Here is a 26383-nt window from a genome sequence, read left to right on the forward strand (position 1 = left end):
TGCTCTCTCATTTACTTAATTCCATGGTAATTTAGTATATGTGATTGTTGTGCATCTTTAGTAAAATCACTTATGTGCCAGTTATTATGCAGTGTGTTATCAAGCACATACTTGGGAGAATGCTGTGCTAAGTATTAAAATAAGAAAACAAGACTAAAGGAATCTGATTTTTGCCCATACACATAGTATAATCAGATATTCATCTGGTAACATATATAAAATAGAATATTGAAGAAAAAGGGTTTAAAGAAAATGTAAGGGAAATTTTTTAATTTATCTATTTATTTTCTCATTAAACCTTGTTTTAATGGGTCTCAGAATTCTGTCAAAGATTTTTGGTCAAGTTGTTTCTATCAAAAAGTACTAATTTTAAAAATGGATTGCTTACCTGTGCACGCGTGCTCACACACACACACACATACACAAATCAAATTCCCAACAAAACAGTCTCCTTAACTTCTGAAGGTTTTATGATGCATTGTTTTTATTTGCCACTAATAACTATTAAACTTTAATGGCCAATTGACACAAGTAGTCCTGAGATTCTTCTTCCATAACTAAGACTGGCATAGCAGAGTTTACGGATAACATCCATTTTTGCCTTCTGAACTTTCTGAGCAGACTTGGTGACCTTGTTAGCTCTGGTAGCCTTCTTGTCTACTGCTTTGATGACACACACAGCCGCTGTCTGTCTCATGACATGACCAACAAAACAACCCAGAGGATAGTCAGAAAGGTTCTCAGCACAGGTGGGCATGCCAGGAACCACATCAGTGAAGCAGAATCACCAGATTTCAAGAATGGGGCCATCTTCCAGCTTCTTCCCAGAACAGTGATCAATATTCTTCTCCAACTCAGCAAACTTGCAAGGAATGTGAGCTGATAGTCCACTGCAGGAGCACAGAAGCACTAACCTAGGCTGAACGGTACTGGATAATCACCTGAGCTGTGAAGCCAGTTGCTTCAACTGATGAGTCATTTTTGCTGTTTCCAGCCATGCTGCCATGACGAACATCTTTGACATTGAAGCCCACAATGACCCCAGGGAAAGCTTTACCCAAAGTTCTGTGGTGCATGTTAACAGATTTTACTTCAGTTGTAACACTGATTGGAGCAAACATGACCACGATGCCAGATTTGAGAACACCAGTCTCTGCTTAGACCACAAGGACAATACCAATACAACCAATTTTGTAGATGTCCTGCAGGGACAGAGACAAGAAGACCTGAAATCATAAAACTCCTAGAAGAAAACACAGGCAATATGCTCTTTGACATTGGTCATAGCAATATTTTTAAAATATGTCTCCTTAGGCAAGGGAAACAGAAGCAAAAAAAAAAAAAAAAAAAAAAAAAAGACACTACATTAAACTCAAAAGCTTCTGCACAGCAAAGGGAACTACCAACAAAATGAAAAGACTGACTACTGAATGGGAGAAGATATTTGCAAATGATATATCTGACAAAAGGTTAATATCCAAATTAAATCAAAAACAACCTGATTAAATATAGGCAAAGGAACAGAATAAATATTTTTCCAAAGATGACACACTAATCATCATGGAAATGCAAACCAAAACCACAATGAGAGATCACCACGAACGTGTCAGAATGTCTATTTATCCAAAAGACAAAAATCAACAAGTGTTATTGAGGATCTGGTAAAAAGGGAACTCTCATGTACTGATAGTGGGAATATAAATTGTTGCAGCTGCTATGTAAAACACAAAATTGAAAATAGAGCTGCCATTTAATCCAGCAATTCCACTCCTGAGTATATATCTGAATAAAATAAAAACTTTGATTTGAAAAGCTGTGTGTACCCCTATGTTCATTGCAGCATTGTTTACAACCTAAGTGGCCGTCAGTAGATGGATAAATGGATAGATGGATAAGAATGGATAAAGATTTGGTATATATATTCAATGCAAGATTACTCAGCCATAAAAAGAATGAAAATTTGCCATTTGCAAAAAAATGTTAAGTCAAATCATTGTACTGTACACCTTAAGCATGTGTAGTGCTGCAGGTCAATTATGTCTCAATAAAACTGAAAGGTAAAAAAGACGAAATCCTTAAAAATAAGTAACAACATTTTGGAAGACTGTACACTGACAATGTAACAACACCGAGAAATTAAAGATCTAAATAAATGGAAAGACATTCCATGCTCGTCGACCAGAAGACCTAATATTAAGATAGTAGTACTCTGCCGATTGAGCAACAGATTCAATCTGATCTCTTTGAAAGTCCTAGTTGGATTTTTATACAGAAATGGACAAGGTGATCTCAAAATTCATATGGAAGTGCAAGGGACCCTGAATGGCCAAAACAATGGTAAATAAGAACAAATTTGGAGGACACATGCTTCCCAATTTAAAAACATACTATAAAGATACAGGAAGTAAGCAGGACAATGTGGATGAACATATAAATCAATGAGATATAATTAAAATTCTAGAAATAAACCCTTACATTTATAGTCAATTCATTTTTGACTAGGGTACCAAGACAATTTACTGGAGAAAAATAGTCTTTTTCAAATACGGTTTTGGAAGAACTGGAAATCCATATGCAAAAGAATTTAAGTTGACCTCTACATCATACCACATGAAATAATTAATTTAAATTAATAACCTAAATATAAGAGTTAAATTATAAAAATCTTAAAAGAAAACATAGATGAAAATCTTCTTGACCTTAGATTTGGCAATCATTTCCTGGATATGGTACCAGAAATACATGTGACAAAAGAAAAAAAAATAGATAAAATGGACTTCATCAAAATCAGAAGTTTGTACTTCAATGGACCCTATTAGTAAAGTGAAAAAACATACATATTGGAGAAAATATTTGCAAATGATGTGTCTGTTAAGGGACATATGTCCAGAATATGTAAAGTATTCCACAATTCAATAAAAAAAGAAAGAAATCTGCCGAAAATGGATAATTGCCTTGGATGCCTTGAATAGAAATCACTACATAAAGGATGTACAGATAGCCTGTGAGCACGTGAAAAGATGTTCAGCATCATTAGTCAGTAGGAGAATGCAAATCAAAACCATATGAAACACACTTCATACCCACTAGGATTGCTTAAAAGATAAAAATAAAAAAGGCTGTGAAATAACTAGAGGTCTCATCTATTACTGGTTGTATCGCAAAATTGTACAGCCACCTTGAAATACAATTTTTTCCCATACACAAAGCTTCACATACTTAATGTATACAATTTGATGAGTTTGCTCTATGCATATACAAGTCACACCATAGCCAAAATCACAGTAATAAATATCAATGATCTCCAAGTATTTAATTGATTTCCTTTACCTTTCTCCCCCCTTGGTAATAAGAACATGTAATGTGAGATTTATGCTCTTAAATTTTTAAGTGTACAGTACCATGTTGTTACCTATAGGCACTATGTTCTACTGCAGAGCTCTAGAACTTACTCATCTTGTATAGCTTTATACCCATTGAATAACTCTCTATTCCCCCCCACACCCCACCCCAGCCATGGAAAACATCATTCTATTTTCTGCTTCTGTAAGTTTGACTATTTGATGCCTCATATGAGTGCTGTCATGCAGTATGTGTCCTCTGTGACTGACCTATTTCATTTAGCATAATGTCTTCAGATTCATCCATGCTATTACAAGTAGTGGAACTTCCCTCTCTTTTAAGGATGAATAGTATTCCATTGCATGTATATACAACTTTTTTTAAATCCATTTGTTTGTTGATGGACATTTGGTTTGTTTCCGTATCTTGGCTATTGTGAATAATTCTGTAACAATGATGAGTGTGATCTCTCTTCATGATGCTGATTTCAAATCTTTTGGGTGTACACCAAAAAGGGGGGTTGCTGGATTATTGGTAGTTCTATTTTTATTTTTTGAGCAACCTCTATACTGTGTTCCTCAGCAGCTGCACCACCGTACATCCCCACCAACAGTGTGGAAGTGTTCCAGTTTCTCTAGACCACTCCACATTTGGTGAGGTATGAAGAAATTAATATACAATTTGCCCATGACTCAAATTGTTAAACACAGTTACCATATGATTCAGTAATTCCACACCATGGCTTATATTTGAAAAATGGAAAACTGATTGTCTTTTAACCAATGAATGGATAAACAAAATATGGTGTACTCATACAATGGGATTTTTTTCAAACAGAAAAAGGAATGGAGTTCTTAAATATGCGAAAACATGCGTGAACCATAAAATCATTATACTAAGTGAAAGAAGTCAGTCACAAAGGCCCATAAATTACATTTATATGAAATGTTCAAAACAGGTAAAATGTACACACAAAGTAGAATAGTTGTTCCCAGGGCCTGAGGGATGGGGAGTGGCTGATAAGGCGCAGAGGATTTTTTTTTTTTTTCAGAAAATGAACATGTGTTAAAAATTAATGGTAATGATGATGCAGCTCTGTGAATACTGTAAGAATCACTATATTGTACACTTTGAAAGGGTGGTATGTCAATCATAATGTTCTTAAAAATGTATTAGGCAATTTAGATGCTGTAAAGGAAATGTGCGGAGCGCAGCCAAGCTCTGTCAGCAGAACATGCACTTGGCTGAGTTATAAATACCTCCCTTGTAAACTAATGGGGTTTGTGTGTCATTTGTAACCACAGTCAAATGTGACAAAACCTGAGAAGTACACACTATTTCTTTTATTTTACAAAATAAAGAATATTTAACATTAAAGTCTCCATGTTACATGAAAAGAATGTTTATGAGTTCAGTATTATAAAGTTTCAACACTGCAAAATTCAAGACTCAAACCTATTTTGGGGACATTATGTTAGGCTCAAAGTTTTATCACTCTGAGGTGGAATTTTAATTTGATAGCTTTTCCATTTTTATTTTATTTTTGTGGGGCCTTTGATAATGTTTGATAAGCTGACAAGAGTTTAGGTAGGTCATTAGAGCTTCACTGTGCCGTCTGTACAATGGCTTATGGTAGCACGGAGAATAAATGTAAAAGTCACTAGACTATTTATTGTTATTTGGAGAGTTGGACCACTATTGTGTGTTGCTAATCATTGGCTGGAGTCCCCCAAAAGCCATGTGAAAACGTTGTGTCCTACATGACAGCAGAGTAACATAAAATAAAATTACATTTTATAAGTGATTTTCTATGGCTTTGTTACAATTGCATACTCATATTTTAAGGGACAGGTGAATTTACCACTTTCTGAAGTTTATTGATATTTCCCTTTTATCTTGAGTAAAATATAGTAGTAATATCCATTCTCTGCGTTATGATACACTTGTCTAGGGGTGCCAGGACATGGATAAAATTGGACTACAGTTCTTAAGACTTAGTGTTTTACTATAAATCAGTTTTGTGGCCATCTCTTCCTCAGATGTAAATGATATTAGCTGTGTTATATGGAATAAAGTAAACATTTTAAAAATAAAAAGAAGAATAGATATATATTTTTAAGTTTGACAAATATAGTCATTGAAGTACTGATATATTTTAATAGATATTTCCTAATATCCACTAAGCTTTTAAGAAATACTGTAATAAATACTAAAAATTCATATTGGCTGGATATTTAGCTACTACCTTAAAATGAGCATTCAACAATAAATTAGTGACTTGTTAGGGTTTGATAGTGATATGATTTTTAAACAAATACACAAACAAAGGTGAATCATTCTACTTCTTGCAAGCTTTTGCATCAAATTTTAATGAAATTTATGAGATTTTAGAGACGTATTTATCATATCTTAATATTCTCAAATATTTACATGAGTAAATTCTTGTGATACTTCTTAACTGAATGTAAAAAAAGAAATAAATTGATTTTGGTATGTCATTCATTCTTCCCTATTTCAAATAATACACTTGATGCAACGATCTCATGGTTTTCAAATATGGAATTTACAGTAAGCAAATGTTATCACCTTATAATTTCAAGTAGTTATTCAAGAAAATATCAGTTATATACAGAAAGCAAATTTCAAATTAAAAAATATAATTCTGCTACTAAATAAATTTCGTAACTAGTAGATGGCAAATAGCAAATAGTTTTCATATTTTGTAAGCAGATAATAATTGGGGGTTAGTGATTAAAATATGACTTTTCAGTATTACAAAGTGAACAGAAATTGGGTAAATATTAGCATGAAAGAAAACCCTCTGCATCAAGAACAGTTCATAAAAACATATAACTAGCCAACCACTGACAAAATTATATTTCAGGTACTATGCTAATATTGTACAGATACAGATATGAAACACATTGTCTTTGACTTCAGAAAGTTATAACATTAATATGCTAAGTGTGTTTAAATGAGCTTAAGAGTTATATGAAAGAGATTTATAAGGGTTAATAAATTATAACATGCATCTAATTGTAACTCTTCAGAAAATTATGTAATGTGGTTGAGTTAATATAAATATTTATTTCTTATATATAATATAGAATATAAATACTGAAATATAAAGCATATAAATATGGAGGACTGAAAGCTGGGGTTTTCGCCTGACTTTGTCTTTACCCAGTATTCCTTTCTGATCTTTTGATTCATTATCTACATAAAGGAGATGCCTGAAATACTTAAGAAAGCATTCAGTACATTTAGTTCATTTTTCCTTGGTCACTTTCTGGCAATATAACACAAACTTTAATGGATTATAAGTCAGAATAAGGCTAATGATTATGTTGTGAGATGCTCACATCTAAAAGCATAAATTATACAATATCTTTCAAACTTAGACTCACAGTCAATATTATTGGCAAAAATTAATGGGAAAAAACATCTATTTCTAAGATGAACTGTGTCATCACTACTGACAGTATGATTAATGAGAAATGTCATACTTATCTAATTGTCTAATTTTTAAGGAAAATAGCGTAATTTAGGTATGACTTCTGGTTTAAGATTTGAACATTAAGCCCAGATTTTTTTTTCACTTATCCCGTGTAGATTATTTTTGATTGTCAAAGGAAATGTAGTTCGATGGATTTATAAGTTTAAGGTAGAAGCTTACCTGGTTTTGGAATAACTGGGAAACAACTGCTTCATACTTTAAAAAATTGCATTTTTCAGAAGAACCTGTCACAGGTGAAGACTATATAAAGCTTTGACTACAATGAACTAGAAGTTCTAGAAAGGAAACACTTATATCACTCTTCTGTGTGATACACTTCAAGTATTTATTGCAAACCCCCGTCACTGATGTTGCAAATTTGCTCTGAAAAGTGTCTTCACTTTTTCAAATTGATGAATACCTCAAGCCCCAGATTCTTGCAAATTATTTGAAGGAAAACTCAGTTCTCATTAATTCTGTCTGCAGGATGAATTAAGGCAATGTTTCCATTATGTCATGATTGAGACACCTCGTAGAAGAGTTTTAGGAATTCCTTTGATTTAGTTTTCAGGGATAAGTTCTAGAAAATTACTTTGGAAAATTATAATATATATCTTTGCTTACTCCAAAAGAAGTGAGTAGATTATACGGATCATTATCTATTTATTTCCATCTACAACCAGTGATGGAGTGCACTTCTCCATTTCCAGCTGCGAAGACGAAGCATTTGGCAAAGGTTGAAATAGGAATGTCTAGGACTCATCAGCCCTGCCTTATTTTTCACGTTATTGTGTTGGCCAGTTAGCGGCACACAGCTAGACACACATAAAGATTGACTTCAAATGACCAAAGTAAACAAATAGTAAGAATAAAATATATTAAAACTTGTAATATGAACATTTCTTACTTTGACTGAATTTTCTATAATTTGTTTGAAAATTTAAATGACATAAATGAGATGTCATGTTTTAAAAACAGAGAAGTACCACTCATTTAGTTTCTAACAGGGGAGACTCAGTCACAGAATTCATATTAATAATGAGTTTTGTCTTCATATGGAAAGGACAGTCTAGCAATTTCTGTCTAAATTTATATGTCATCTCCTCTTTCTTGGCTCAGTTTTTGCTATTTGCCTTCACTCTAATTATCCACTCTCCTTTTTGATATCTCTGCAATTCCATTTCTCTTTAATTTCCTCTTCTAGACACCTAATGTTTCCTATTATCCTTCACATTCATTCCATGGGCCTTTAATCACCACTCATTATAAAAGCCTGTCAGGAAGTTGAGGAAACTAGTAATTTTTACAGCTTAAAAAACCTTTTGGACTCACTGAGTTACATCTGAGATAAATTTTCTCTTGTTATGTGAATGGATATAACTTATCCCTCTTGTTGAAAGTACTATTCTTAAAAAGAAATTAATTTTACCTTGGTGCAAGCTAATACTTTGAAAATGAATTACTTCCCTATATTGTGAAATATGAATTATAAGTAAAATATATGAATAGAGGATATATATTTACGCATATCTATAAATGGTAACTGTATACACATGTTTGTGGGTGTGTAAACAAAGTATTCACAATATAGGATTCTTTACACATAATATTCAAGTATATTATTTAGTGTGTTCATTATTAGTTTACTATATCTATATTGTGATTTCTCCAGAAAGATGAGAAATCTTTATGAATACCTGATGGACAAATGGAACTGCTCAAAAAATAATTGAATTATTTTCATTGAGAATGGAAGCATGGTTATTGAATCATTTTGATGTTTAATTCATCATATAATTTTAAGGAATAAACAAGTTATAAAGAACTTTAAATACAAATTACATTTATAAAATATAAAGCATTATAAAGAATGTTGATTCATTGCCAAATATGTGCATCAGAATCCACTGTAGACTTAAATTTCACTCAACTAAATTTAATTTCCTCTGAGTCTGTCCCAGATAGGTTTCAATCATTATGTTTTAAAAGACTTTATCAGGGAATATTTTTAATTTCACTAGTCAATTACCACTGACTTTAAGAAAAACAGAAGCCTAAACATAGAACATCAAGTTTTCTGTTTCTGCTCCTACATACCTTGGAATCTCATCTGTAAAAGAAAGTAGTTGATACTTGTCATATGTAATATGACTGCTATTATGAACAAATACAATATTGGGCATGAATAAAACTATATATGGACTAGGGAAATTGTATATAAATTTAGACTTTATTATTTAAGTAAGTTCAAAGAATTGGTATTGTTTTCAATATTTCTTACTGTCAATATTTGTAGAGGCAGATCACAAATGTATACTATGATATTTTATCCACAGTAGACACAACTCATTTAGCTGACGGAACATGAGCAATGAGCAATTCAGAATTTTCTATGGCTCTAACCACCTGGCATGGCTCTTTTAATGCAAAACAGGTGAATCACCAATCCTAACTATAAGGATAATACTTGTGTTCAGAAGCCGTAAATATCACATTTTTTATATTCTTAAATTTAAATTGAAATTACATGTAAAAAGATACTCATGCAAATAATCTCTGACATTATTATTACTTGAAGACTGTGCATGGCTGTAAAAGAAATAAGAATCCTTCTTAGTGTTGTATATTCTGCACTTGTCAACACGTTTAACGGTTTTAGTATGCAAAGCTAAGAAACTAACAACTTTTAAAAGCTTCAGAAATTATTTGAAGCTCAACTCAAATGATCACCCTTAGAGTTTTCTCCTATCGCATATTTTGACCGTTTTTTTGGAGTACCTCTCCTTTTCTGACTTCCGAGAACGTGCACCTTGGCCCACTTTTCATGTGGATTTACTAATTTGTTTGAAGGTATATATTTTTGTTGTCATGTAGGAACTTATACTAGCCTCCTCCTGGTAAATGACAGGTCCTGGCAGAGAACTGATGGCCCAAAGGTCAGCTATGAACACAAGTATGCTGGCTGGTCTAAGATATTGTGGTCTGGAATCACACACTTCTTAAAATGTAGCCACATTTATGGATAAAGTGACAGTAAAAGCATAAATATAATACTATATATAAATACTATGTATTTTATAGCTGATAAAATTCAAAGTATATGATTTGTCCATTTAATAAATTTAAAATTTGTTCTCTGTTTAGTCAGAGCACAAATTCGTCTTGGATACATAATAAGGTATAATGTGTTCACAATTCTAACACTCATTTCCTTCAGTTGCACAATCTACCAAATACATCTAACATCAAAATTAGAAAAAAATAGTAATTTATAAAGTACTGAAAAATATATGCAGTTGTATATAAAATTATATTAATAAAGTTCCATCAGGAGTCTAGAAGAACTACTTTTATCATATTTATTTATTAAAACACTCAATAATTAAGACATTTTGTTAAAACTCACAAATATTTCATAAAGCTTAAAGCTTCCATTCTGTTTAATTAAATCATCTTCAGCTAATTTTTCCAACACAGTAATTTATATATGATTCTTTAGCTCATGGACATAATCTTTTCATATTGAGGGCATTTATGACTAAATATAAAAACAGCAGATGAAGATAAATATTCTTCACAATATGTTCTCAATAATGAAAAGTTTAAAAAACAATTTAGTAATATAAAATTTAATTTTATAGGTATAATTTCTGGTTTATAGCTATCTATATTAATGACCAAATATATGGCATGAACTTGGCCTCTGAAAGTTGCAAGATCTTCCAATGGTCTATAAGAACAACTTTTTAATAGCCTAACAATGGAGACTGAGTGAGTGAACTATAAATTTCACAAAATAAAGTGCTGTGTGTTTGGCTCTATAATGTGTATATACAAGTATATATATGAGTGTAATTATACACATGACTTTTGTTCATGAACATATATAAAATAATATACTGATGTTCATAAATTTGATGGCAGACATATCAAATTTCCCATAATACCTGAAATCATATTTATGTTCATGTAGCAGCAAAGAGCTCTGTGTATACTTAGGAAATTGTAAAGAAAAGGAAATATGTTTTCAAAATAAACATACAGGCAGAGAAAGAATAAAAGAAGAATGCATTTAGGAAGTAAAATATATCTAGGGAAATTTATCTTTTTATTGTTTCTATCATCTGCTTTCCTAAAGTTATTTTAGGAAAGTAATCATAGATATTAATAGAAACTACATTCATGTTTTCTTTGGGTATTTATTTTACTAATTGTTTTCTTCACACATTCCACATTCCTGGTTTCTCCTATTTCTGACTTGGTCCTGGGCTCCCTTGTTTCCTTTCTCTGCATTTTAAAATGTAATTTATTGTATCTGTAGCTATGCACTTCCAGTTTCATAATGAAAATCAATTTGAAAATATAACACACTATATTAAAATTTCCTCCACAGCTTTTAAAAGGGTATCTCTACCTATATTTTCATGATATTGGATGGGTGTTGTTAGTAATACACTTTCAAAAATGCAATTTAAGAATTTAATCACTATCATACTTTGTCAATTGCTGAAAAAACAATCTAATGCATAGGGATCTGGAAAAACTGATCCTACTGAAGTTCATTTACATACTGATGCAATCTCCTGTACTCGCTTGCTAGAGCTGCCAAAACAAAATCCTGCAGTCTGTGTGGCTTCAACAACAGCAGTATGTATGTATTTCACCATTCTGGAAGCTGGAAGTCTAAGATCAAGGTGACCTCAGGCTTGGTTACTGAGGCCTCTCTCCTTGGCTTGCAGATGGCTGTCTTGTCACTATTTCCTCACATGTTCTGTGTGTTTTCCGTGTTTAACCTATTCTTCTTCTAAGGACATCGGCCATATTGGATTAGGGCTGACCCACATGACCTCATTTTACCTTAATTACCTCTTTAAAGGTCCTGTCTCCAAATAGAGTCACAATCTAAGGTACAAGGGGTTAGGACTTCTACATATGACTTTGGGTGGGGGGCACAATTCAGCCTACATCTACATTTGTAAATACAAACAGGGATAGACCATTATTCAGCTATTAAGATCTTAAATATACTAGTGGTTTAAATCTTGTCATCAGATAATAAAAACATATTTTCTTAATAATAGTAATCATCTCTTGAGGATATAGATTGTTTTTTATTCCAAATATATCACTGACTTCTTTCAGATTTTCTGACATATATAAAGTATTCAATAAATGATGGTTTGAATGTATGGCTAATTGATAGAATTGAGTCATCACCAAATGAGTCATCTCCTGAGGTAACAAATGAAAAATACACAAATTGTACTAATTTTACCGTGCTATTACAATAAAGATACTAGTATACTTATGTGTGTGTTAATAAATCTACCAGTAAGTGGTAGGAGTGTTTTAACCTTTCTACCAATGAAAACCTAGTTCAAATTTATTTCCTTCAGGAATCTAAGTCAGTCCTACTCTGCTTACTTCAGTCTCACGGCATTAATTCAGCACTTGTGAACTGAGCTTAAACCACATGGTTGCTCTCATCTGCTGACATGCTATGTAAAAACAGTACTGAAATCCAGATGTGGAAATGTTTTGTCTGTGCAAATTAATTTGTATGACCATCAAGGCCAGAGGCTGCACTTTTTATTTCCCCCGTATAACACCTAAATAGGTTTTCTAGACACAATAGTAACCCAATAAATTTCCTGCTAACTAATGCATCACCCATTCATGAGCCCCCAGTTGATACTTTTTTGTCTTTTGCTGCCTGCAAGTTGAAGTGTACATTTCAATTAGAGCCCCACTTACTGCAAAGACAGATTTGTCACAGAAACCAGAGTAAGCAATTTGTCATGTTGTTTTCATGAAGCCATAAAATAGTATTTCAGACTCAAAGTGATATTTGGGGATTATTATGCCACATCCCGAAATTCATAAAATGCAATATATGTATGCATAACGGATGAGGTGCATTTCAGGAATGAAAATGATTGCAGTACACAGAGCTTGTAAATCAATTTGTGAAGCACTTCAGGATGAAAGGAGCTATACAATAAATATAACTTGTGGAAGGGTACATATTTGTTGTGTAAATACAGTCTCCTCTGCCTAGAAGTTTTTAACCCCATAACAGTCTCCAAGACAGATTTTTAAAACCTCCTTTCTTTAACGTAATTTGAACACATGTTTTTGATAGAAAATGATTCTTAACAGGGCAGACGCTGATTTCCTGAATTTTACTTCTGGTCTCGCCAAACCATGATTTAACTGCACTATGTTCCTTGTCTCTAGAGTTTCTTCTTATCAAGTACTGATTTTTATTTCCTGACTTGTAATTTCAACCCCTATGGTTGGCCTCACCTCAACAAGTAATTTTTATTTTCCCTGTTTTACATGTGAAGAAGTTAAATATAATTATATTTATATAACATACATATCTATACACATGTATGTATACATGCCATATTTACAAGTGTATGTCCAAAACGTAAAAACTAAAAGTAACTTATGTTTAGAATTTACTGTTTGTATTTGTAAGTATGAACACTCCTCAGCAAGGATTTCTCCAGAAACTGGGTGCGTGCCTGTCTCAGAAGTTTAGAGCTCTGACCTGGTGAGAAGGAGGTGGTCACAAATGGCTGCCCTGAAGTAACAGTGGTGAAGACACCCCGAAAGTAGAACTGGATGTTAGCTGGTAAAGACAGACAAAGGTGGCACTGAGGATCTGCAGAAGTTCATATCATAGCATAATTGTTAGATGCTAAAACAGACAAGGATTTCTCTTGAAACAGTGATACTGAAGTACAATAAAAAAGGGAAGATGTGGGAAGCCAGTGAGGGATCAGGTAAATTAGGGGAAGCAAAAATTGTAAAGAAACAGTGACGCTGTTGTACTGATTCAGATTTTTCTTTAATAAAATTGAAAAGTCATCTCTATAGATTTTAGGCTTGTTTACATGTGCGTTTTCACAAGATCTCACTTGTTGAAGGATGTATTGGAAGGAGGAAGGACAGATACAGGGAAAAAAATTGTTGCTATTGTGGTATTTCAGGAGAAACAAGGGTATTTCTACTAAAGGTGAAGGAAAATGGAAGGTTTCACGAAATGTTTATAAGGTGAAATTTATATGATTTTGGAAGTCATTAGTTATTTTTGGGGAGTGGATAGTGAGGGGAAAGAAAGTTACCATGGTGGACTCCTTTGTACAAGTGGATTTTACATCTTTGTATGTTGATGCTCCTTACTAAAATGAGTATTGCTGGAGTAGGACCATGTCTGGGTTCAACACGGACCTTTTTAACTTAAGGTGTTTGCATGACATTCATGAGATATGAGTCATCAAAATATATATGTTGGGAGAACAGAGGCAAAGCATAGCCTATTACAATTAGGGTATGGATAAATGATCATTAAAGTCATTAGTGTCTACGAGGGAAAGAGAATTCTAGTGAAAAAAAGTTGAAAATGACTGACCAAAGACCTGTTATTAAGGTAAAGAAAAGAGTCTTTTGAGAAAGATTCATTATTGATTACAAGTGTCAGGTACTATTGGGGGGGTCACTAAACTAAGATCTATTAAGTGCCACTTCCGTTAAAAGATGAGGGTTCTTATGCTCGAAGGCATAAATTTAAGTTCAGAATTTACTCCAGATCTTGTGAAAAGGCTGAATACATTTAATGTTTGCTTTCTTCCCTTTTACAACTAATTTGTATTACTGTCACCACAAAACATTTCTTGTTTAGAGATAAATCATACAAGCGACAAGTAGTATCAAAATTATTTTATTATCTCAAACATTTTTCTCATTAATCGGGACTCTAAATCACTGTAACAACAACTCCCAAAATCTCAACCAAGCAACAACCAAAAAACAAACAAACAAACAAACAAAATAAAAACAGAAAAGCAAAGAAAGAAAACAAGAAATCCTGAATCCTACTTTGCATTTTTATGCTTACTAAATATGTATGTGATTATTTTAAGGACAAGATTAACACGATAATGAAAAAGAGAAAGAAGGTATGTGAGATGATTTATGAATATCTAAAGAGAGTCATTGCCTCTATCTGAAGTGACTATGGAAATACCAAGAATAAGGGATTTAAAATAGGTCATGAAAAATTAGTAAGAACTCTATAAATTGAAATGGAAGTGAGGAAAGTCATCACCAGGGGCAGAACCAATAACCAGAACTGGGATGTAAAGTAGAGGAAAATATGAATTTTTGCACAGTAAATATTCCATTTTGAGTGTAACCTGTTTAAAAAGAGGTAGAAGAAAATATGGTTGTGCCTGAGTGTGGAAGACAGTGCAATGCTGGGCTAAAATGACGTGGCTGGTGTACCAAGTTGTGACTGGTCTGGAAAACACATATTACAGGTGCCAAATGAGGGAATGAGGTACCCACAGGAGCGTGGGAGGAGCTGTGAGAGAAGTTCGCAGAGGGCTGGGTAGAGTGCCATAGGGACAATCACTGAACATCAGTGACATCCGGTGACATCAGTGCAGGCAGGAAAGCTAGAGAGTTTAGAAGAGCATGGAGAGGGGTCATCTGGTAAGCAAACTGGGACAACTAGGTGGAATTTGGGGAGCTCTGTGAAATCTACCTTGACTGTGACAGCAGTCCTTGGGGCGACGAACGGGGACCATCATGTCTGAGTAAGCAGCTGTGTGTGAGTGTGAGCGACCACCGCTTCTTCTTTACTTCCACCTTGCAATTTACACGTGACTTTATCTCATTGGCAAACCACAGGGGAGTAGGATTTCAGAAAACATAGGCACCAGTCTTCTGCGGGAGTGCTGGAGCCAGGTTGACAAAAATCAGGACGTATGAAACATGTGTCTGTGCCTGGTTTATAGTCCTCGCTCAAACCAATCCTGTTATGAATGAGGTGCTTGAAAGTTATATGCATAACAATGAAAGGAACAAGCGGAACTTCAGGGCAGGTAATGTGGCAACACTTTTTAAGCCTTATTTGAAATGTGGAGAACAGAGAATAAGAAACAATTTTCACTTTTAACAAATGGAGAACTAAAATGGGGATAAAATAGAAAGACTGGAACAGAGTATTCAAAGGCCGCTACCAGGAAGCACTGGAAATGTATATTGCACATACGTTTTTTCACACACTCTTTATCAGATGCTTTATTTTGTGTCAGGTTTATACGAGTATATATATGTTATATAGTAATTTAAACTATGCTAGCAATAGGACAGGATTTCTGAATGCATTTGGGACATAACACAGTGCACAGTCATCAATACAGTTTTACAAATATTTACAGCTCTGTTTTTCCAGGCTAATGGAAAAATTGAACTCTCCAGCACTCTTCAGAGTTTGTGGTAACCATGGGAATTGCTTTAGTCAATGTCCTTTAAACAAAATGTGCTCCTTACATGCTGAAACTTGAAGGACCAGAGTGCTTTTTATTATATTTTCTGCCCGCTGCTGTAGTGACAGGAGATCTGTCATATGGCTTAGCAGAGTCCCTCAGTTGACCCACACGGGACTTATAACATGAGCAAGAGATAAACTGACTTTTTGCTGTTCACTGAGATTGAGCAGTTGTTTGAGTCTACAGTAAAAGTTAGCCCATCCCAACTAATGCATCGATGTTGAAAGAGGGGCCAGGTTTAAATCCTTTCTCGGTACATTTTCGTGTGTGTGACTGCTGGGAATTCTGTACACTCTGAGTCGGTTCTCTAAGAAGTGTTATTATTGGTCACAATACACACCTAATACACACAAAACACTTAGTATAGAAGACATTCAATAAAATGTATGTATCATTAGTAGAAATTGGTATATAGTATAGCATTAGACTTGTTCACTCAATAAAACTGGTTGTGAAAGCAAAGATCATGTTAAGAGTGTAAACACATACTTCTATGAACAGTGATATATCCTTTAGAAATCTGGAAAGGGTTTAAGAAAAAAAGAAAAATCTATTGTTTCCCTGAAACTTTGGTTTTCCAAAAACAAAGATTAGCATTCCTTTCATTCATATTCACTTTTGAAATGAAACATGGAAATTCAATGAAACAAAGTGTAATAACTGTTTTCTCTTCTAGAGTTGTTATCAGCGTCCAGGGTGAGTGACACATCGTGAATAACACATTGAATCATTAGCACATGAAAGCAGCTTTCCTTCTGCTGTGTTTTGCCAAACGTCTGAGGTCTTTGATTTGAACTAAACGACATTTGGGCATGCTGATACTTCACAAAGGATTAGCTAATGTGGAGAACCTAATCTTCTATCATTTGGGACATTTTGTATTAATTCAAATACTTAGAAAACAAATCTGTAAGTGAATGTTATGCAAAAAATGTTGCAGCTCCAATCTGCTTCTCTCATCCTTAAAATAGTGAGTTTTATTATGATCCATTTTAGATGAGGGATTTTTTTTTTGTCACAAACAATTTCATGGTTAGATACACATTTTGTTCAAAATTACACGGAAAATCCAGAAGGAAACACATGTTCCACGTAGAAAATTCCACCAAGAAAGAACACTGGGAAACGTCAGCCTATGTCACTTGTACCCAGGGATGCATTTATTTGTTCTTTTATTCAGCCAATATACTGCATTCCAACAGCATCTAGGAATATGCAGATGACTAGGACAGAGGACCTTCCCTTAGTTATTTCATATTCTCTTAGAGATGCAGTCAGGTAAGTAAATTACTGTAACTTAATACTGGACATGTTCAGCTGAGCCAGGTAGTGTAAGACATGGGTGCTCAGACAGAAGTGGCAGACTGAGTTGTCTAACAAAGCCACACAGAGAATTTAACCTCTTAGCTGGATCTTACGTTCAGGCAGAGGAGAAAGAAATAAGAGACAGAGAAACACAGAAAGAGGAAAGCATATCTTTGGCAAAGGAGCAGCAAATGAAATGTAAACACATGTAAAGAAGAAAACAAAATGTGCTGGAAACTGAAAAACATTTATTTCAGTTGATAAGTTAGGTATATTTGTTTGAGATTTGAGAAGACAGAAGTTCTAATTTGAGGGCCAGGCAAAAAGTGATCTTGGATGCTTTGCCAAGAATTGACTTTTTGTGTGTGGGAGTGGGTAATGAAGTAACAATACACTTTTTTAAGTGTTAAAGTTAGATTAGATAGGGTTTTTAGAAAAATCATCTTGTACAAAGGCTAGCAACATTATATGTAGCATTATGGGATAACTACCGTACAGAATGTATTTTACGGAAAAAAGCACAAATATTTAAAATTTCTAATCAATAAATGTAAACAATACTATCTTAAATAATTACCTTTTATCATGTATGTGTGAATAAATGTTCATAACAGTGAGCTTGGCATTGATATATCAAAAATTAACCTTGAGTATTTTCAATGAAAATAATTTTTAAAGAAGTTTCCACATTTCTAGAATCTGAAAGGAAAAATATTCAAATGAGTAAATGACTGTTAATGCTTGAAATCTGAGTAAATTAAATGGAAGTTAATATAGAAAACTACTATCTGGAGCATAAATTTTGGATAAAGTTTCTGAATGATCAAGACTTCATTAGGATCATTAAGGCTTGAAAACATAATGTTTATATCACTATGCAATTATTTATTTGAATATATCTACTTTTTTTAACTATAAAAAATGCTAGAGAAATGTTCTATATCTCACTTAGAATTGTGTTAACATGGGTGTGAAATACAAATCTGTCACGTTATATAATTTAGATTTGACTATTTTCTTTTACATCAGGCAAATATCAATAAACATGAAAAGTATCCATAAGAAAAAATTAAATGCAATGAAGGGCAAAAAAATTAAGCAAGAACACTGGAATAAATACGTACAAGTAAAATTGGCTCACCTATTAATTCTGAAACACTCAAACTTTGTAATCATTGCCTTTTTTTCTTTATTGGCCTATATATATATATCAGATAAATCATGTCTAAGTATTTTTCCTTCAGTGTGTAAAAACTGTTATGAAATGTTATAAGAATACCAGAAGGAAAAGAAAAAAAAAGTAGGTTAGCAATTAGTCCACTACTTGTCCAAAAAAAAAAAAAAAAAACAAAACAGGAAAGGAGTATAATTAAACAGAGAGTGAGTATTCCATATTTGATGGATAAAACTCTGTGTTTTGCACAATATTTGGAATGAAACAGTCGAATGAAAAACATGAATTAACAGAAGGAAGAAGTTAGAGGGAAAATAGCTTAAAAAACATACGACAGATTGTACTGTAGGAGAGGGAAAAGGGAAACAACAGTGAGGCTCAAGGCTGAAAGTAGAAGATAGACAACACCACTTAGGCAATAACAGTGTAGCCAGGAGGTACAGGAGCTCGCACAGAGCCAGTGCAGGGCTGGGGACGGGTACAAGAAGCAGGGAGGGAGGAGTAGAGAGAAAGGAGGAGGGGAGGGCGGAGCACTTTATTCAGTAATTAGAGGACTTCATATAGGTATTTTGACAAGCAGGATATACGATGCTCTTCAAACTTAAATGAGACTAATTTAATGCAGGTGATTACCACAGCCAATTTGAAGTGGAAATTAAAGAAGAATTGTTAGGTTTTTTTTTTTTTTTTTTTTTTTTAGGACCACCGGTAATAAGAAAGTGACATAAACTGTATCCATTCCTTCACATCCTGCACAGTCTGTATATGAGGGAGGTTATAAATTGGCAGATTAAAGGTCTTTTGCTTTCAATTTATGTGAGAGAATGAGTAGATGATAAACTGTCTCGAAGCGTACAGTTCGTTGTAGAATAATAAAAATGAGCATCATTATAATAACAACAATAAAAATGAACGCTGTGGCACACGGTTCCTCCGGAGCACACATGCACCCTGGCAGTTTCTCTCTTCAGCACACACCAAGTGTCTTTCAGCTTAGTGAGATTTAAGTAACGAGGGTAGCAAATCTAGTAGATAATTTCCCAGTTTCCCGTTCTACTACTGGACGATTCTGGGAAGCATGATGTAAGTTTCTCAGAGGTCTTGTGAAGTGGAACTCCTTTCGATTACAACATTTCCTGTTGGTCGTTTCTCATTCCTTGTTTCACACTCCTTACTCCCTCATTCCTGTTTCCTATGATCTCCTCCTCAATAAAATTCCTACTCAAAAGCCTCTTTAAGATTTTTGGTGGGAGGAACTCAAATTAAGACATAATTATTATTTTCTTTTACATGTAGAACACACAGAAGTCAGATAGATTAAGTGATTTACCCAAGTTCGTTCAGTTCAGTAGTGGCAAACCCGGTCTACTGTTAACTAAGAACATAATCACAAGTCTGCAAGACCAGTGAGAGGCATGGGACAAGGGATGAAATAGATGCAAAAATAGAGACCTCTCTCCCTGTTGGCTGCTCACAGTGAGGAATGATATAACCAACATTTTTGTATCTGTTGGATCTATTGGATCTAGGCCACCATAGACAGGAGGGTACCAGCTGGAAAACAAATTGGGCAGGGCAGAGGGGTTGTTTGTAAATGCTCATGTCCGATGGGATCTCAGCAGAAAAAGCCATCAGGGCCAGTATTTGAAGCCAGATATTGCTGACAGTAATCTATGCTCTCAATTAATAAGCATCCTCATTCACCTTACCTGAAAGACAATGACTTAATCTCTTCTATAAACTCTGTAAGCTTCCACGTATTTGATTCTATAGCCTCTTCTCAATGAACTTCTATCAAAAGAACTATCATTAAATACAGTATTTTGCAAAACGATGGAAGACAATCATTTTGGAAAGCATTTATTATCAAATATTCAAGAACCTCACAATTTTTTACATAGATTGCATTGCAGCCGTTTCTGTCAGGTGATATAAATGTCCTTTTACTTTTACCTCATTGAGCATGGCTTATTTCTGAGTATATATCTTAGAGGTTTTCTAGGATGGTTTCTATAGCAGTTACTATTATGTAAATAAATGTTAACAAAATAACTTTTATTGGAGAGTTTATTTCAATACTAAGGCAGTATAAGTTCTCTGTTTAAGAGGGCCTTTGTAGGGGAACAGTATAGCTCAGTGGTAGAGCACGTGCTTAGCATGCACGAAGTTCTGGGTTCAATCCCCAGTACCTCCATTTAAAAATAAATAAATCAGTAAATAAATAAATCAACCAACCAACCTAATTACCTCCCCCCCCGAAAAAAAAACAAGATTAAAAAATTTAAAAAAAAAACAACTCTTTAAAGAAAAAAAAAAGAGGGCCTTTGATCACTCTATAAAATACTATACAAGAGAAAGCTTCTGAAACCAACAGTTTCTGTTCATTTAATTACAGTTCTGTTAATTTAATCACCTCAGTAGGGGATGTGTTACTTGGTGGGTGATATTTTCTTCACACCATGAGATGCACATTCACAGTGCTTGTCTCTATTAACTTAATTAAGAAATTACAATTACAAAAAGAGCTATCCATTGAACATTTATTTGAACACAGGGAGAAAAGTAATGGGAAGTAAGCATGTATGATGAGAAATTATTGTCTGTGTGAACCTTTCTGGTAACAAAATCAGCAGCTGGTATTTTAGTTATTGTTCAAGGGCTTTCTTATTGTCTCTCACGTTCTGCAAATCAGTCCCTGAAATTTTTTTTTAAACGTCTATGTGCAAATGAACTGTAGCTTTAAGAGTTTTAAAGGGATATGACAAACATGTATGAAGAACCACCTTTTACATTCCTTTGTTCCTAGAGAAGGGGGTTAAGACTATGTTTATTGAATAAGTGACATCTGCCTAATTCCATTGTGCTGAATTTCTTCGCTATTTGGGGGAAAAAACAAATCTAGTGTGTTCTTTCAAACGAGAAAAGTTATGTGTTTATTTTTCATAGCAGCCATTCAGCAATACATCCCTGAAGGCAAATCTGCAAAAATATCCAGATGTTAGTCAAACTCTACCCTGAAATGTTCGTGCTAAACTATTGCATCAAAGCAGAACAGGGAGAAGTACTTATTTTGATTTTTATTACGACTTTTAGAATAAAAGTAATTTATTCAAGAGGACAGGAAGAGTTAATCCACACACTTAAAAAGCAAATCATTTTGAATATAAAGGTAAAATGCAAGTTTTTCAAGAGAATAGCTATTTTTCACCACAGCCTTAGCCCCCATATTCCTTTAGAATCATCCGCATCATATAGTGCATTACATTGTGCTATAGAGGACTGTTTATTTAGAATTCCTCTTATTTCACCTCTTAAAACTCTCCTGTCCATGCGGGAAGATCACCGCTCTTTTATGAGATCTGTAGTGTCTCTTTACGGACTGTAATAGGAATCATGCAGTTTGTAGCCTTTCCAGACTGGCTTATTTTACTTAGCAATAGGCATTTCAGATTCATTCATATCTTTTTGCTGCTTGATAGCTCATTAATAATTCATTGTACAATACAAATAAGAACTCACTGCACAATAAAAATACGTTGTGCAAATGTACTAGTTTGTTCACTTACTGAAAAACTTCTTGGTTGCTTCTAGTTTTTGTTGATTATGAAAAAATTCTTTAACTATTTGGGTGCAGATTTTTTGTGTGGCCATAAATTAAAAAATCACTTAGGTAAATATCTCAAAATACAAGTGCTAGGCCATATGATAAAAATTAGTAAGAAACTGCCAAATTGCCTTCCAGAGTTGCTGTTCCAGTTTGCATTTCCACCAGCAGTGAATGTGATTTCTCTCGGTCTGCATTCTCAACAGCAGTTGAGGTTGTCAGGTATGAGGGCATTAACCACTCTAATAATCGTGTAGTGATAGCTCATTATTGTTTTATTTTGAAATTTTCTCATGGCAAATAATAATCCATATCTTTTACTATACTTACCATCTATATTATATTTGGTCCATTTTAAATTTTTTTAAATTTATTATTGGTTTTTAAAACATTGTGTATTTTTGATATATGTTCTTATTCAGATATGTATTTTGCAAATATATTTTCCTCAATCTGTGCCTTGTCTTTAATAGTGATATTTGCAAGCAGAAGTTTTTAGTCTTAATAAACGTAAAAGCACCAATTCATTTTTCATGGCTTGTATCATCAATCCCAAAGTTATACAGATTTTGTCCCATCTTTTCTTCTAGGAGCTTTATCATTTTGGATTTTACAATTAAGTATTTGATCATTTTTAATTATTTTCTGTGAAAATGTAAGATCCTTGTCTAGGTGTTTTTTTTTCACGTATGAACATCCAAACTTTCTACTACCATTTACTGAAAAGAATATCCAGTATCGTCGAATTGCCTTTGATCTTTTGTCAAAGCACAATTGTTGCTATTTATATGGGGCTCTTTCTGGGCCTCTGTTGTGTTCCATTGAATTATGTGTCTGTTCTTTGTCCAGTAAAATTCTGGACTGATCACAGTAGTTTTAAAGTAAGTCTTAAAATCAGTCAGTGTGAGTCCTCCAACTTTGTTCCTGTCTTCAATATTTTGATGGCTACTCTAGGTCTTTTGACTTTCCTTACAAACTGTAGAATAAGTTTGTCAATATCTACAAAATATCTTTCTGGAATTTTAATTGGAATTACATTGAATCTGTAGATCAAGTTGGAATGAACTGACTTCTTGATAATGTTGAATCCTTTAATCCATAAACATGGAAGACCTCTCCATTTCTTTAGACAATTTTAAGTTTTTAAATCAGAATTTCATCCATTTCCATATGTATAGTTTGTATATATTTTGTATATTTGTACTTAAATATTTCTTTTTCTTGGTGCTATTGAAAATGATTTTTTTTTAACATTTCACATTCCATCTGTCCATTGTTTGTGTTTAGGGAATTAATTTATGTTTTATATTAACCTTGTTTTATGCGACCTTGCTATTAGTTCCAACATTTTTTGGTAATTTTTTGGAATTTTCTATATAGACAATCATGTCACCTGTGAATTTTTTGTAAAAGTTTCTGTCTTTTACTGTAAAACCTCCTTCTTTTCCTTGCATTCTTGCACTGGATAGGACTGCCAGTACAATGTTGAATAAGACTGGTGAGAGGGATATCCTGGTCCTTTCTCTGTCTTAGGGGAATAGCATCCTTTGATATTATCATATGCTTTTCCTACATTAGCCTGTTAATGTGGTAGATTACATTGATCAAATTCTTCGCAATGAACCAACCTCACATTCCTGGAGTAAGTCCCACTCAGTCATGTTGTAAAATTTTTTTTAGACATTGTTAGATTTGATATGTGTATTACACCTTTGGATATTATCCCACAATTATTCAATGTACTGGGTTTTTAGTGTTTTTCTTTGCATTTCAGTTTGGGAGTTTCTATTGTCCTCTCATGAAGCTCACTAATTTTTTTTGTTGGCCGTGTGCAGTACTGCTAAGCTCGTCAAAGGCATTTTTTCATTCTGTTGCAGAGTTTTTGATTTCCAGCATTTTTTTTTTATTTCTTTACACATCTGTGGTTACATTACTCATTGGTTACTGCATGTAGTCAACATGCATTAGAGTCCTTAACATATCAACCGCATTTATTTCAAATTCCCTGCGGGATAATGCTAACACCTGCGCTGTGCCTTAGTCCTGTTCCGATGTAGGCTTTGTCTATTTGGACCCTTTCTCCTTACCTGTACCTTGCTTTCTAATTTTTGGTTAGAAGGTGGGCTACTGTATCAGGTAATAGGAAATTAGTTCAGTCGGCCTGTAGTGTGAGGTTTTATGTTAATCTGGCAACGTGTTTGATTCATTTAAATGTTTGCTGTAGCCATAGTTTCCATAGTCTTTATATTTCTTTAATGTCCTTGTTTTAATCTCTCCTCTTAACTATGGGCTTCTCTAAGTATTCCTCCTCAGAAACAGGCTGTGCCTTTCAGCCGTTATCATGTGGGAGCCTGCAGATGAGATGGTAAATTGTAGGGGAGGAGTGTGACCTATAATACTATGATTAATTCTCAGGCTTGTAATGGGTCTGTGTCTCTGGGCTGCTATCGTCCTCCCTAAGTTTTCCTGCAGTCACGTGGCTCCTGCCTTCCATCCCCCTCACGTGAGGCAGGAAGTCTGGAACGTGCTGGAGCGTGGAGATATGTCTCCCAGAGCTGAAATCAGGTTTTGGTCCTTTCCTTGGCAAGCAGGCTTTTGTTACGGAGGGAGCCCTGGGTGTATTCCACACTATCATCCTTCTTCCCACCCCTGCCAGAGACATAGGGTGTTTTCTCTCTTTTTTTAACTTAGTGACACCCTGGTGGGTTCACAGAGGAAAACACCGCAACAGTGTGGGGATCCTTCTAAGACTGTAGCCATCCATAGTTTCTTCCTTTCATTTTTATCCACAAAATTTGCCATTTAAGCATCCTGTCAATTTAGGGCTCCAGTGACTTCTGCCCTAGGGAAGCAGGTCTCCCTGTGATTCTCTGGATTCCTATGTCTTTTCAGATTTTGTGGTGGTGGTTCATTGTGTGAACTTGGTTCTCTGATATTTCCAAGGAAAGGTATTGGTTTTCAATTCATTTAGCTTTTTTCATCTTGGAAGTACAGGAGTGACAGTGTCCAAGTTTGCTGCGTTTCACAGCTGCAGCGAGTTGTCCTCAGTACGTTTGTGAGGATTAAATGTTCTCTGTTGGTTCTTATATCAAATTGAAGATGATCCTTCTTAAATTGCATTATTGATTGAAAAACAAATCCCTGGACTCAGAATCAGGACAGTTCGTTTTCCACATGAACTCCTTCAAATGTTGAAAGGCAGTATTTTCTCCCCAGTCCTTCCTGTTTTCCAGATCACAGTTACTGTTTCTGCCGTTGTCTGTGAAGCATGTTTCTGCTTGTCTTCCTTCTGTCCAGTAGTGTACCAGGCCAGGCTTGTGGCAGTCTGAGAGAGCGGATTGTTTAGTTTTTATGTTTTTTTGTGTGTGTGAGCTGGTTGTCAAAACAGCCATTATTAAAAATTAAATAATATGAATTTAAAGTCCAATTAATTATGTTAAAATGAAAGCTAATAAATACTCAAAACTCATAATTTCTTAATTATTTTGTTGCATTCTAATGTTATGTATACTCTTGAGGTTATTTATGTCTTGTGAGTCTGCATGGTACAATACTATAAAATAATAATGCTAATGTGCCTTTTTTCCCTCGATGTTACACTCAGTAACATCAGCTAGTTATCTGGAAATCAACCACAATGTCCCTATATATACCCAGAGCTTAACAAGTACTACAAATCACACTTGATTTATTGTTTTGCTAACTATCTACACTTCAAATGTTTTGGAGAAAATGTTAAGAAGTTGTGCTTAATTAAGCTTACACTTGAAAATGTGTGTATCTGTAGCTGTTATATTGTAAACAGCATAAACAATTAAGAAACTATTCTCCCAGTACTTGAAAGTTGTTCACATCATTAACAAATGAGATGCACTTGAACATCTGGGTTCACTTCTCATTTTCATGTTACTGCCTAACATAAAGGAGACTGTCACTGCTACCCTTGTTTGTCAGTTGCAACTCTTGCTCAGACTTGGACACAAGCGTTCAGGGAAAACCAGTGAATGTATTCTTCAGGAAAAAAAATGACTTATGAGTTTATTATGAAGCGCAGTAATACTTCATTAGCATTTGTAAATTTTATGGTACATTTTCTTTACATTAGTCGAACATATAGT

The 26383-nt window shown here is 34.1% G+C and overlaps 1 pseudogene; it reads right to left on the reverse strand.

The window, feature by feature from the left end:
• Positions 1 to 511: 511 nt before the first annotated feature.
• LOC123614556 (elongation factor 1-alpha 1-like) overlaps positions 512 to 26383 on the reverse strand; it is a 118241-nt pseudogene continuing 92369 nt past the window's right edge.

Source organism: Camelus bactrianus, chromosome 30 (assembly GCF_048773025.1).
Source record: "Camelus bactrianus isolate YW-2024 breed Bactrian camel chromosome 30, ASM4877302v1, whole genome shotgun sequence".
NCBI classification, from domain to species: domain Eukaryota; kingdom Metazoa; phylum Chordata; class Mammalia; order Artiodactyla; family Camelidae; genus Camelus; species Camelus bactrianus.